The sequence below is a fragment of the Loxodonta africana genome, chromosome 2 (assembly GCF_030014295.1).
Source record: "Loxodonta africana isolate mLoxAfr1 chromosome 2, mLoxAfr1.hap2, whole genome shotgun sequence".
Classification (NCBI taxonomy): Eukaryota; Metazoa; Chordata; class Mammalia; order Proboscidea; family Elephantidae; genus Loxodonta; species Loxodonta africana.
Genome location: NC_087343.1, coordinates 40,290,148 through 40,303,982, shown reverse-complemented (window position 1 = coordinate 40,303,982; position 13,835 = coordinate 40,290,148).

Here is a 13,835-nt window from a genome sequence, read left to right as displayed (position 1 = left end):
TAATCAAAGGGTCGGCAGTTCAAATCCATCAGCTGGTCCCTGGAAACCGCATGGGGCAGTTCTGCTCTGTACTGTAGGGTCGCTATGAGTAAAAATCTACTCGATGGCACACAGCAACAACAAGCCCTCAAAAAAGAAAAATGGAGATCCAAAGACAAAATAGTCTCTTTTTAGGGAGGAAAAAGAAAAAGGACCATGGAAAAAGCCAACACAGGAGTGGCCACAGACAGAGAGAGGGGAATCAGGGGAATCCAAGAGCCTAAAAGCCGAGGAATGAGATCTTGGAGAGGAGAGAGTGAAGGGGTGATACCACATGATGAAGAAAGGGCTAAGAGGACACACCTGAGAGGAGCTGGTAAACAGTAGTAGTGGAAGTCAGGATGCAAAGGATTAAGGCAGCCATTCTCCATCCTGTAGAAACAGAGAAGCCAGGACCTCCCCCAAAACCTCCTCGATTAGAAGCTCTGGCAATGATACTCAGACCCAAGTATATTTTAAACAGTCCTCACATGACCCTGGTGTGCAGCCAAGGTTGAGACCCACTGAGGTAAGGCATTAAGAGGGTGCTGAGTCTGGGAAGCTGATGAGTGCAGACCATTCTGTCACTTCATTTTTTCAGATAAAGAAAAAAGTGAGTTCAATTGTAAAGCCACCAAAAGGGTTAAAAAAAAAAAAAAAAAAACCCCACTGCCACAGAGTCAATTCTGACACATAGTGACCCCATAGGACAGAGTAGAACTGCAGATTCAAACTGCCAACCTCTTGGTTAGCAGCCATAGCATTTAACCACTACATCACCAGGGTTTCCACCGAAAGGGTTCGCAGAGTCAAAGGAGACCTGAGAATGTTGCAGGCTGAGCTGAAGAAGGCAGTGGGGCAAAAAAAGATTTAACATGCAGGGAGGGTGGTAGAGAAAATGGAAAAATGGGCATAATGTTTTTAGACTTTCTGTTACATGTCAGGCACTTTACATATGCCATCACCATTATTCCACCACCCGTCTGTCCGTTTGTCATACTGTAGTGGCTCATGTGTTGCTTTAGTGTTGCTATGGTGTTAGAAGCTATGTCACCAGTATTTCAAATACCAGTAGGGTCACCCATGGCAGACAGGTTGCAGCAGGGCTTCCAAACTAAGACAGGCTAGATTGACAGGCCTGGAGATCTACTTCTAAAAATTAGGCAGTGAAAACCCTGAGGATTACAGCAGAATATTGTCTGATATAATCCTGGAAAATGAGCACCCAAACTGGGAGTCACTCAATAGGCACAGCGGCCACGACAATGGACTCTTAGCATACCAACGATCCTGAAGATGATGCAGCACCAGGCAACACTTTGTTCTGTTGTACATGGGGTTGCCATGAGTAGGAGCTGACATTACAGCAACAACAACAACATCACCATTATATTTCCTTTTACTAGATTTTTGAGGCATGTATTACTGCTTCTGATTTTCATTGAGGTAAGTGAAGCTTGGAGAAGCTAAATGAATGCCGAAGACCCAAACTCATGCCAACACCTGGGCTCTTTCCTTTGCATCAAGCCAGGGACCAATGTCTGGGAGGCAGCAGGCGAGGATGGAGCCTGGGACTCAGCTGGGGGAGTCAGGTAAGAGGAAAGAAGGAACACATCCTGGGAGACAGAGACAAATTAGAAGAGAAGCTGAGTAAAGGGGCCCAGGACACTTTAGTGTGGAGGGAAAGGGGCAATGACAAAAGAAAATGTGAAGCAGAGAGGAAAGAGGTTGAGGCTCATAACAGACTGCCTTCACCATCTCATTAAAACTGGGGGAAGGTAGTTCATTGAGAAGAAATGCCCGCAGCTTAGGGACCATGACTATGTGCTCGACAACAGAGCAGACAGACAGCCTTCTCCTCCTCCTTTCTCAGGCTTTTGTGGATTAGTCACTCAACAGCCATTCTGTTACCTGCTGTAAACCATGAGTACAGATGACCTGAGCTGACTGTAGTCCAGATTTACCTAGGCTGGATTTTTTTCGCCAGCTGTTAAAATTATCTGATTAAAGCAAATACAGTAGAACTGAGTGATTGTTCGCTTTGGAAAGGTCATGGAGAAATATTCTGCAATCTGAGTTGCCATGCAGCCTAGTGGTATTGAAAATAAATAGGAGTTATATGCCTTCGTGGCCACCGAAGAGCAAAGGTAAATATACCTCTCTCATGACAGCATGTTCCTGCTGTGCATTTTGACTGAAAGATGCACCTCCTGTCAGCTGAGAGAACCAGATGGAGTCTATATGGCTTACTGCGTGCTATTGAACAGGAAGCCTCAGGCTATTACGCCTAGACAGGTGCCTCGGGGTTTGCAATCCAAAAGGATCACCAAAACATTATGGGATAGTCAGTGGTTCCCCGAGGCTTGGTAAGTGGCCTCTTCTGTTGGTCATTTGCCAGTTATTCCAGAGTGACAGTCAGATCAAAGTGGAAAAGCCTAGTATTGCAACAACTTTTTTTGAAACTCAATAATGGCCTTTGTTTAAAATGCCTCCTTGGTGTCGCTCTGGGTTATGCAATAATGAGATGCAATATCAATTAATGGCATCAAACAAACACTATAACTACTAGCTTATTAATTGAGGGACAACTATTTGATTCAGGCTGTTGCTACTATTTGTCTCAGTACTTTTCTTTTGTCTTTTTCTTTTTTTGCCGGAGAAATGTGGTGCTTCTGTGTGGTTTGGTTATTCCAAAAAAAAAAAAAAATAGCAAGCCAGAACCATATACAGCCCAATTCGAAAAGATAAACTATTTGTGAAAAACAACAGGAGTGTGAATTATTTTGGCACCACGAATGTTTCTGTGTTATCCTCACGTGGCAGAAAATAAACACAGCACCCCAAAAAGTTTTGGCTTTGAATATGAAAAAGAAAGCAGAATCTCCTTGGGCGGTTGACTGTTTATTTTCTTGCAACCCTTTCTCTCTGACTCCTCCTCCTCAGGAAGGTGAGCTCCAAATCCCCGAAACACCCCTCAAGTATTGTCAAGCTGCTGTTTCAACGTTGTCCACAAATAAGGAAGAAATTTGACAGTGCCACACTCAACATCTTAGCTGCCGGGAGACATATCATCTTTGAGGTCCTTAGATTCAGACACTTTAATGATTATTTTGTCTGTCTGTTTTCCGGTACACACCCAAAGGAAAATGTGTGCCCCTGATAATGCAAAGCCGATCTGAGAAGAATCAGTTATTTCTTCTCCAAATCTTGGCTGCATTCCGGCTACCCCAACCACCTCCGTCACCTTGTATAGCTGGCAGCCTCTGGACATTTTGCACGCTGAAGACAATCTGTTTTGCCGCCAGCAAGGAACACAAAGGTTGCAACACTGACTCCTCCTCTAATGAAGAAAGAGTGAACCAGTGCACTGAGTTGAGCGTCTTCTCAGAGCCACCACCAGGCTGGGCACCGTGGAGCCGAGGCTGAAATCCCAAGACACCGTCTTCTGGGCTGGGCTTCCCCTTTTCCCTTTCTGTTTTACGCGCTCCTCTTCCTCCTGGATCTAACTGGCTGTTCACGAAACAGCTTTACACACAATGGATCTCCACGTCCTTTTGCAAGAGGTACCCACGGACTGATATGGCAGACTTTGCTCCCCGGCAAAAGTGAGTACCCACTGCAGGCTGAGCCTGCTGCCAACGCCGTGCGGCCACCGGCGGCGCGGGCGAGCGCTGTCAGTGGGGCAGCAGCTGTGGGTTCGAGACCCGCGTGCGGGAGGGAGAGTGAGTGGCAGCAGGCGCGGGCTGCTTAAGAAAACACCAGAACCGAGCCAGAGCCCAGCGGCAGCAGCGGCAGCAGCAGCAGCCTGTGGAAAACCCGGGCTTGACCGCAGTCACCGTTAATGTCCCTTCTCAGAGGAAGTTAAAGGTGGCTTACTAGCTTCCTCCCCCCCCGCTCCCCGCTTTACAACTGCACGACACAGACACATTTTTGTCTTTTTAAAAGGCGTCTTCATATGCACCCTTGAGAATGAGTTTCGGTGTGAATGTGGGATTCTCAGAATGTAAATTACTTACGTCAAAAAGAAAAGAAAAGAAAAAACAGGCGGCGAGGGGTCAGGGGCTCAGACAGGTGCCCTGGTGACAGCCGGACTTGAGGATCTCCCTCCCCATTACCACCAGCGGTCTCCAGGATAGACGATGGAAAAAGTTGAGTGTTACCTGTGCTGACCCTAACGGTGTGGCTTTCCCCAAAAGGCAATGGGGGTAATGGCAGGTGAGCAGCCCTGGGGCTCTAACCTGGAGCAGGAGGGGAACAGATTGACCTGAAAAGAGGAATTGGAGCCAAAGAGGAGGCTGGAGGGTGAAACTACTGGAGGACAGGGAAAGGGGAAAAGTCAGGCTAAGTCAGGTAGCTGGAGAGCCAGAATGCTGCCGAATGTGAACGCAAAGGCTGGAGTTAGAGTTCTGTGAAGAGAAAAATATCATTTTAGTGACCTCTACCTGCATCCCGGGGAAGCAGTGCCTGTTACCCTAATAATAAGCAACTTGGGTTTTCTAGAAATGGACTTGAAAATGGTGGCAAGTCCATTGCGGGTAGGGGGTGGGGGGTGGGAGGGGGAATGACAGGAAAAACTATCCGACCTGTTATCTTCAGTCTCATGCTTCTTGGTCAATCGAATGCTGCTAATCCCAGCTCTGGCCCTGGCTGTGTGACCTGGGGCAAGACACTTAACCTTTCTGGGATTCAGTTTTCTCTGCAAAATTTAGGGAAATTAGTTATCCGTAGATATATACACGTACATATCTTTCCATATATATATATATATATATAATATTTAATGGGGCAAAAGTGCTGAATAGTGTAAGGAAGAAAACCCCACTGCCATTGAGTCCATTCTGACTATTAGCAACCCTATAGGACAGAGTAGAACTGTCCCATGAGGTTTCCAAGTCTGTAATTTTTTACCAAAGCAGACTGGCAGATCTTCTGTCATGGGTAGCTGGTGGGTTTGAATGGCTGAACTCTCATCAGCCAAGCTCTTAACCACTGCACCATCAGAGCTCCTGTGCAAAGAAGAAATAGGTGAAAATTCTAATTTTAGTGTTTCTTAAAAATTAGTGACCATGGATCCTTTTGAGAATTAGCTATGAGTCCTCTTCCCCATGGGGGGAAAATGTTCTTACAGAATATGCGCAAAATTTTGTATACAGTCCTTGAGGGTTCACGAACACTCCCTCAGGATGTGAATGAACCCCGGGTGAACATCTCTTGCCTAAAGGAAGCCTTCCTTTTGAGGACCTGCATCCAGACCACCTAGCCAAACCTGGCTGGCAGGTGGGCTGGCCTTCCCTGAGCCAGACTGAGTCAATCACTGAAGGGCGAAAGCCCTCCTTTCATAGGTGAGTTCCCAGGATGGGACAGAACACTGTCCCCAAGGGCTTCACCAATCTCTGCCTCCTCAGGACCCCTCCTCACAAACTCTTTCAATGACTTTGATAAGGTGATGGTCCTCACTCCCAGGGTTTTCAGTGTCAGATGTGATTCAAACACACTGGAGAGCCACCTGAAGAGGGTTGCTTTCAGCCTCTCAGTCTTTGCTGCTACCTCTCCAAGAGTGCTCTTCAGGTCACCTAGCTGGATGTCAGACAGTGGGGCAGAGATCTATAGGTGAAAACAACCTAAATGTCCATCAACTGATGAATCAATAAGCAAAATGTAGTATATATATATACAATGGAATATTATTCAGCCATAAAGACAAATGAAGTCCTGATACATGCCACAACATGGAAGAACCTTAAAACATCACGCAGAGTGAAGTCAGTCAGTCACAAAAGGGCAGCCATTGTATGATCCCCTTTACATGAATAGACAAATGTATAAAGACCAAATCTCATTAGTGGTTACCAGGAGTGGCGTGAAGGTGGAAATGGGGAGCCATTGCTTAGAGGCACTGAGTTTCTGTTAATGGTGGTGGAATAATTGTAAAAAAGGATAAGTAGCAATGATTGCAGAACCTGATGGACGTAATCAATGTCACTGACTTGTACATGTGAAAATTGTTGAATTGGCAAATGCTTTGTTATATATATTTTACCACAATGAGAAAAAAATTATTAGCAATGTAAGGTGGCATTCTCTTGGTGCTAAATGAGTGACAGACAATTAGAGTTTCAGGATTCCAGAGGGCGACATGCCCATGAGCCCTAAGGCACATGGAGACAGAAAAGGTTAGAGATAAATACTGAGGGACGTAAGACTTGATGAAAGAAAAAGGAAAAGGACAAACAACAGCATTCCAGGTGGGGAAAAGCACACCAGTGTCCTCGTGATAGCAATGTGCATGGGGTTGGTGATGGGGAGAACAGTCTGACCAACACAGTGGCTTCAGACCCTGGTTTTCATTAGAATCACCTGGGAAGATTTTAAGAGGTACTGATGCCCGGGCCCCAGACCCAGAGTGTTTTTGTATTTCATCAGTTTAAGACTGGGGCCTGGGCATCAGTGTTTGCGTGCCTTTTTTTTTTTTTTTAATTCCCCAGCATGTTCTGATGTGAAACCAAGTTTGAGAATCACGAGCACAAACATAAGGTCTTGATATCACAATTGTGGGGAATAAAATTGAAAGGATCCTATTTTTAAGGAGACTAAATGGACAGCCAAAGTGTGTGCTGTTCACATTGTAGAAATTTCATATACACACTCATTTCGAGGGCGTCTTTTTAATTCACAGATAGTTATTGTTCATAATGATTTTATCTAATTGGACGGTGTGGCTAAAGGCCCCTTGTAACCAGCTTCCTATTTCCACGTTCTGTGTGCTTTTGGGGTGCCTGTAGTCAATTCTATCTAAGCCTAGTATCTCACAGTTGCTTGTATCCATGGGCTTTGTGTAATCTTTGCAAAAGGCTTTATTATCGTGCTCAGTAGTGCTCATAGTAGCTATTTTATAACAATTTGTAAACTTCCCTCGCCTTTCCAATTTTACAGATTGGGAAATGGCTTTTAATTACTCACTTTGGGCCATGAGGCAAGTTGGTAATAGAGGTAAAATTAGGATTCCCAGCCATTGACTTCCCGGTATCTTTTTTGGCTCCCCAAGTGAGTTTGCCCAATCTCCTGTAGGTGTTGGAATACTCTGTACCCAGCAGTGTTATTTCTTTCATGAATGAATTAGCGCTACAGATCAGTGGGTGAAAGATGACTCGTCCACCCTAGCTGCCAACACTGCGATTACTAGTGTTAGCTGTCCCATAAGCCCCGTCCCTACCTCCTTGTGGTTCCCACTCAGCTGGAAGCTTGGTCACGCATTATTTCATCTCATGTAGTACTCTTATCACTGGAACATGAAGGTTCTTGTTGCTATTCCTGCTATTCCCCAGCCCCAGAGCTTTAAAGTTGCTGTGGTTTTTCTTCACTCAAGCTCCTGTTACACTGATAGGATATTGACATTTTGTTACACACCTGAAAAAAAAAGAAAAAACAGCATTTTTCACAGTTGCATTTGCGAAGACAAGAATTCCTTGTATGTGTTGGGAACTGCTGTGTTCCTTGCCAGTGGTGAAAAGGGTGGAACGAAGCTGGAGCTGTGGCACCATGGCCTCCCTAGGACAACAAGAGAGGTTGATATCTTCTCATCCCACAGCGGTTGCCTTCTTTTCTCTGTCTTCTAGGGACAATTTCCAAGTGCTTTAGCAATGTCCAAAAATCAAGAGTGGTCCTTACCCCTGGCTGCACATTAGAATCACTACAGGAGCTTCCAAACTTATGGGTGCCCAGGCCCCAACCCCAGACTCATCAAATCAAGACCTTGGGAATAAGGCCTGGGCATCAACATTTGTTTACAGTTGTCCAGGTGATGAAAATGTACATCTAGAGCTAAGAAATACTGCTGACCTAAGAGAAAAATGTACTTACTGTTCTATTCTTTTGCCTTGTTTTAGGTCAGGTGACCCTAGAGAACCACACAAACCATATTTTTGTCAGGTAGCAATTTCACCCTTCTACTCTTTGGGAAGGAAACCCTGGTGGTGTAGTGGTTAAGTGCTACAGCTGCTAACTAAAAAGGTCAGCAGTTCAAATCCACCAGGCGCTCCTCGGAAACTCTGTGGGGCAGTTCCACTCTGTCCTATAGGGTCGCTATGAGTCAGAATCGACTCAACGGCAACGCGTTTTTTTTTACTCTTTGGGAAGCATGATGTCCAGTATAATATTAAGTTTTTTCTACCTCTATAAACAGATCCCATACTCCAAGTAACCCTGCATGGCCCCATGACTAAAATTTCTGTGTGTGCGGTTTGGGAAGCAGGTTGCCAGAAGCTTAATAATTATGAGATTGAAAGATAAAGGTCAAGCTTTGTGTACTAAATTTCCCCCTGGTGGCACAGTGGTTAAAGGGCTTCGCTGCTAGCCAAAAGGTTGGCAGTTAAAACCCACCAGCCGCTCCGTGGGAGAAAGATGTGGCACTCTGCTTCCGTAAAGATTACAGCTTTGGAAACCCTGTGGGGCAATTCTACTCTGTCCTATAGGGCCGCTGTGAGTCAGAATCAACTCAATAACAACAGGTTTGTTTTGTTTTGTTTTGTTATATGTTGATCTTTAGTTAACCAACATTTTCTTTTCTATCTCAGCCATTTTAAAGCCAATTAACTCCATTCTTATTCACACCCTTATTAAAAATATAATTACGGCAATAATCTCCAGGCACCATAATTGGGTAGAATTTTACCAAGGTGAATTGGCCAAACACTAACTAGGCTGTGTATCCAGAAAATCATTTGGGTTACAGAGGCTTCCAGCATCAGACTGGGCTCTGGGAGTAATGAATTTTAGTTTGGAAAGGGCCAATTTCCAAGGCACCGTAAACATGGATGAAACTAGGATAGGAAGAATGAACCCAGACCCAAGGTGAGGATAATTATCCAGGGTCCACTTAGGTGTGAGATGCCAACATTTTTCAGAGATTGTATTAATACCAGAAAACAAGGTTGGAGGACTGATGTACCATTTGCACTTCAGGGGTGCTAGGTTTGCGGCATTAAGAGAAGATAAAAAAAAATTCATGGAGATGCAGGGAGAAGGATGAGAAGACGCCTGTTGTTAGCAAAGCTTCAAGGGCTTCAGCATTTATTTATTCACTCACCTAACATTTAAGGTGGGTCTACTGTGTACCAGGTACTGTCAAAGAAGCTGGAAATAAAGGGACAAAATTCCCGCTCTCAGGAAGTTTATATTCCAGTGAGAGAAAACTGACATCCACATTAAGAAACAGATAAATAAATTAGCAAGTGTTATGAAGAAGAATACAATAAGGTAAGGGGAGTAGGGTTTGGCTGGGGTTGCTTTAAATAGGCTTGTAAGAGCTGAGCTGGCACCTTGGTAATAAACAGAAAGCTATTCAGATACATGAGAGAAAGAAGGCCTTAGGCAAAGGGGACAGCGAGAGCCAAGGCCCTGGGGTTAAAAAGCGCTTGACATGTTCAGGAAACAGAAAGGAGACCAGAGAGGCTGGAGCTAAAAGGAAAGGGATGGAGAATCAGGCAGCAACAGACCACGGAAGGTCCCAGGGCCATGGGGTGAAATTAAGATTTTAAGTGTGTTTAAGGAAATCATTGAGTGATTTGAAGCAGGGAAGTAAGATGTTTTATGCTACATTTTAGAGCTCTCTCAGTTTTTTTTTTTTTTTCAGGCTTCTGTGTGGAGAATGGATGAGAGTAGAAGTAGAGGGACAACTCAGAGGCTGTTTAGGAACACAATCAAGGGGTGAGGATGGATCAGGCCTAGGTGGTGGTAGCGGGGGTGGAAGAAGTGTTAGATTACAGATTGAATCTGCAGGTAGGGCCAGCGTGGCTTTTGGATGAATAAGTGGAGTAAAAGCGATGCGAAACCTAGTCCATTCTGAGATCATTGCTCCTGTCCTATCCTGACTTGGGCCACTGGTTATGAATGGAGAAAAGTCTAGTGCTATTTGGAAGCATAAGTGATTTTGACCATAGATTATTTAAGCAGAAAAAATAAAAGCTTGTCCAAGGAGAAATTTCAGTTTGATGCTGTTTACTTCCTAAGGTTAAAAATTCATCCTGTTGCATCAGACCACTCGGATGGATTTTGTTTTTGATTACTGTGCTTTTCATAAGCACTGGAAATGTCACATTCACGCTGCTAGTTTATCTCTTTTCTGAGTATTTTGGCTTTGGCTGCATTTACTAAGTTCTTCATGATGTCAAACATTTACATGGGTTTTTTGCAGCTGCTCAGTTTCTCCACATCAATTCTAACATCATAATAGTGCACATTTAGGGCTTTGGTGTTGTTATTGTTAGTTGCCTTCAAGTCAGCCTCTGACTCACGGCCATCCCATGCACAACGGAACAAAGTGCTGTCCAGTCCTGCACTACCCCGGTGAGAGTTTTCCAACAGGGCAGTTGTGATACGTGGGATTTTCACTTGCTGATTTTCAGGAGTAGATCACCAGGCCTCTCTTCCTTAAAAACTTTACGTGTTTCAAATTACTTAAACCTCCTAACTACTCTCTGAGTGGGTACTCTTATTATTATATTTTGAGGAAAATATTTTATTTTATAAATATAATGATTTATTTTATAAATGAGGAAACAGGCAAAAAAAAAAAAAAAAAAGAGGTTAAGTCGTTTACCCGAGATCACACACTTGCTCAGTAGGAAAGCCAGGTTTAGAACTGAGTCTGGCAGCTGAGTCCCAGGTTCTTAGCCACTCCATGCGCCCCTTCCCATCCTTTTCACTCTGTTATAAACCGAAGCAGCCACCTTCAGAAGTACATTTGTTTCCCCTGCAATGACCGTAAAGTACCACTAGGAAGCAAGACTTCAAGGAGTGGGACTGGTGAACGAAAACCAAACCCATTGCCTGTCAAGTTGATTCCAGAGTAGAACTGCCCCATTGGGTTTTCAAGGAGCACCTGGTGGATTTGAACTGCCGACCATTTGTTTAGCAGCCATAGCTGTTAACCACTAATCCACCAGGGTTTCCTGGGACTGGTGGGGAGATGGAATAATTTAAAGGCTGATGGTTCAGCACCTCTCCAAGAGGGGCTCACTTTGAAATCAACTGCCTTCTACCAGGATGTGACGCTAAATCCCCCAACCAGGATGCTGGCTGGGCAAAGCTGCGAGCACCAACTGGCTTGTGATGAAATTGGCCCACCCCCTTCTCAATCTCCTTCGGCCCACTACTCATAGTGTCTGTGTTACCCCACCTACTTGTACCTTCTCAAAGGACTTAAGAAATCAAAGTCACTCAATAAGCCATGGAGTACATCCTTGTTTTCCCTCTAGGATCATCTAAGCCTGGGCTTCAGAAACTAACAAAAAGAGACATTAATTCATTTGCTATCACATTATTTGCTTAAAAATATTGAAAGTTTCTCTCCAGGGTTTTATTAGTAGAGGTGAAATAAGCCTGGAGAATAAAAATAACACAATGATTCATGTTGTCTTCTCTGCTTTCCTCTGTATATGTGCTTCTAGAAAATTCTTCTAAAGTTACTGGGTTTCCCCATAGTCAGCATAATAGTAACAGATCTCCCCCTGTTCCTAACAATAGTAGAGACAATGGATTTAGCAGAAGTGAGGTTTGTACAAAGAAATTCATTAAAGTTTCTTTAGCGTCATTAATGAATTCCTCAATGGCTGTATGAGGCAGTAATTGTGATGATTCATCTTCCGTGCTCTAAATTTACACTTGTTGCATGTTTCAGTTAAATAAATGACATCGTTTTTTCCTTTTTTTTTTGCTGTAATAGCCATAGGTTAGTTTCCTATAGAGATTGGCGAGCATTCACTGGAATAGCTGATATGATCAAATCATCAATCGGTTCATTTACTGATTTTCAATAAAAGTATTATTTTAAAATATTGTACAATACATAAAAGATATTTGCTCTGGCTGCGTTAACTTCCAAATTCAAAATCGCAAAGGTAAAAAGAGGAACTATAGGTATGGCTGCATTAGACTATAACCTTATTCTGGTAGGAAGATGGCAGTGGCAGTATCAATTCATATTAAAGCAAGTTTGAAAGCCATTTAAGTCTCCAAATACTCTCCAAATAGCTCAGGAACATATGAATAGCTTAATAAAATTTATCTTCAATAATATAAATTTCTCCTTTACTGAAATGTTTTTAATTAAATATTTAGCAGAAAGTAATGAGAGTGTGTCCCAAGCTAAAACCAAGTCATCTAAAGATCAGGGCAACGTGATGGCAGCTATATGACAGTTAGGGCAGCCCCACCACCTCATTAGGGGTTCAACTAGATGAGTCTTATTTTGCTTCTAACAACTTTACTGATTTTACTTTTCACTGGGCATCACTGAAACCATAACACTGTTCAGATCTGTGATTTTTCAATATTTTATTTATGTTTTTGTGCATGGTTTCAAATTGAAAGACACAAAAGAGTATTCAATGAAAAATATGTCTCCCTCCCTTGTCCCACGGCTACCTATAGGCAACCACTCTTACCAGATTCTAATTAAAAATGCTCTATACCTTTATAAAAATACACTATGCTTATGAATATAGACCAGGTGTCCTTTTCAAGTCATTTTACATCTGAGATACTGTGATGCTCTAGGAACACTGACCCCCCAGAACTACTAGCCTTGACTCTTTATTGGTCCTGGAGCCTTCTTTCTAAGCTCAGGTATTATTCAGTGTGGTTATTAGAGGATGTATGGAGTGTTTTCGGAGGAGGATTTATCTGTGAAGTAAGAGGAGGAGATGAAAATAGGATGCCCATATCTGGGGATTGATGGGCGTATGCCATCAGTGCTGATTTTTAAGTAATCCAGATAGAGTTGTCAGGTATCAGGGTCCTGGGATCTAAGCCTGCTTGGGGTCAGTCTTCTGCAGGGACTTGGGAATGTTGGGGTTCACTTAGGCCCTCAAAGTTGCCATGAATACTCACTTTTAGGAGGCCAAGGTTATAAGCGCCTCCCTCCACTCACCGAGCCTCAGTGCCTTCCCAGCTTCCCGAAGTCTCTCAGCAGAGAAGAATTGCGTGGATTGGATGTCCATAAATGGAGCTAGCTACCTGCTAGCAGTTCTTGTTAAGATTTGGGAGGAAGATGATGGAAGATAAAACCTGTGACCTGAAAGAGAGTTATAGAATGTACTCATTCTATCCATGGTGCTACCCCTGTCACCTTCATTTATTACCTTCTATTAGATTTTTTTTTTAATTAGATTTAGTCAGTCCTGTGATTATCAGTCAACACCACCACATTGTGAGCTACCTGAGAGCAGGACTATGTCTGATTCACCTTTGTATCCCCTGCCCCACAGCCTAGCAAAGTCCTTTGAATTTCAGGAACCCAATAAATGGGTTAAACTTTTCAAAAATGAACACTTCAAATCATAACAGATTACGGAGAGTTAGAAACTGAAACCTCATTAGCTCATATCAGTTTAATCAAATCTCTGTCCATGTGGTCCAAAGAGACAGACCTATGGTAATCACCTGTAGAGGGCTACGCTCCAAGGCTGGAAGGCAGCAAATTGTCTTTAATTTGACCTATGTGATGGGCTAAGGAACCCTGGTGACACAAAATCAAGTGCTTGGCTGCTAACCAAAAGGTTTGTGTTCCAACCTACCCAGCGGCTCTGCAGGAGAAAGACCTGGCGATCTGCCCCATAAACATTATAGCCTAGAAAGCAATATGGGGCAGTTCTACTTTGTCACATGGGGTCACTATGAGGTGAAATCTACATGATGGCACAAAACAACAGCAACATGTCACAAGCCATATAGGGTCATCACACGTTAATGACGAATTTTACGTGTATCTCTTCTCCGGATCACACAGGGTAGCATGTGAGGCCTAAGACGTAAGTTCA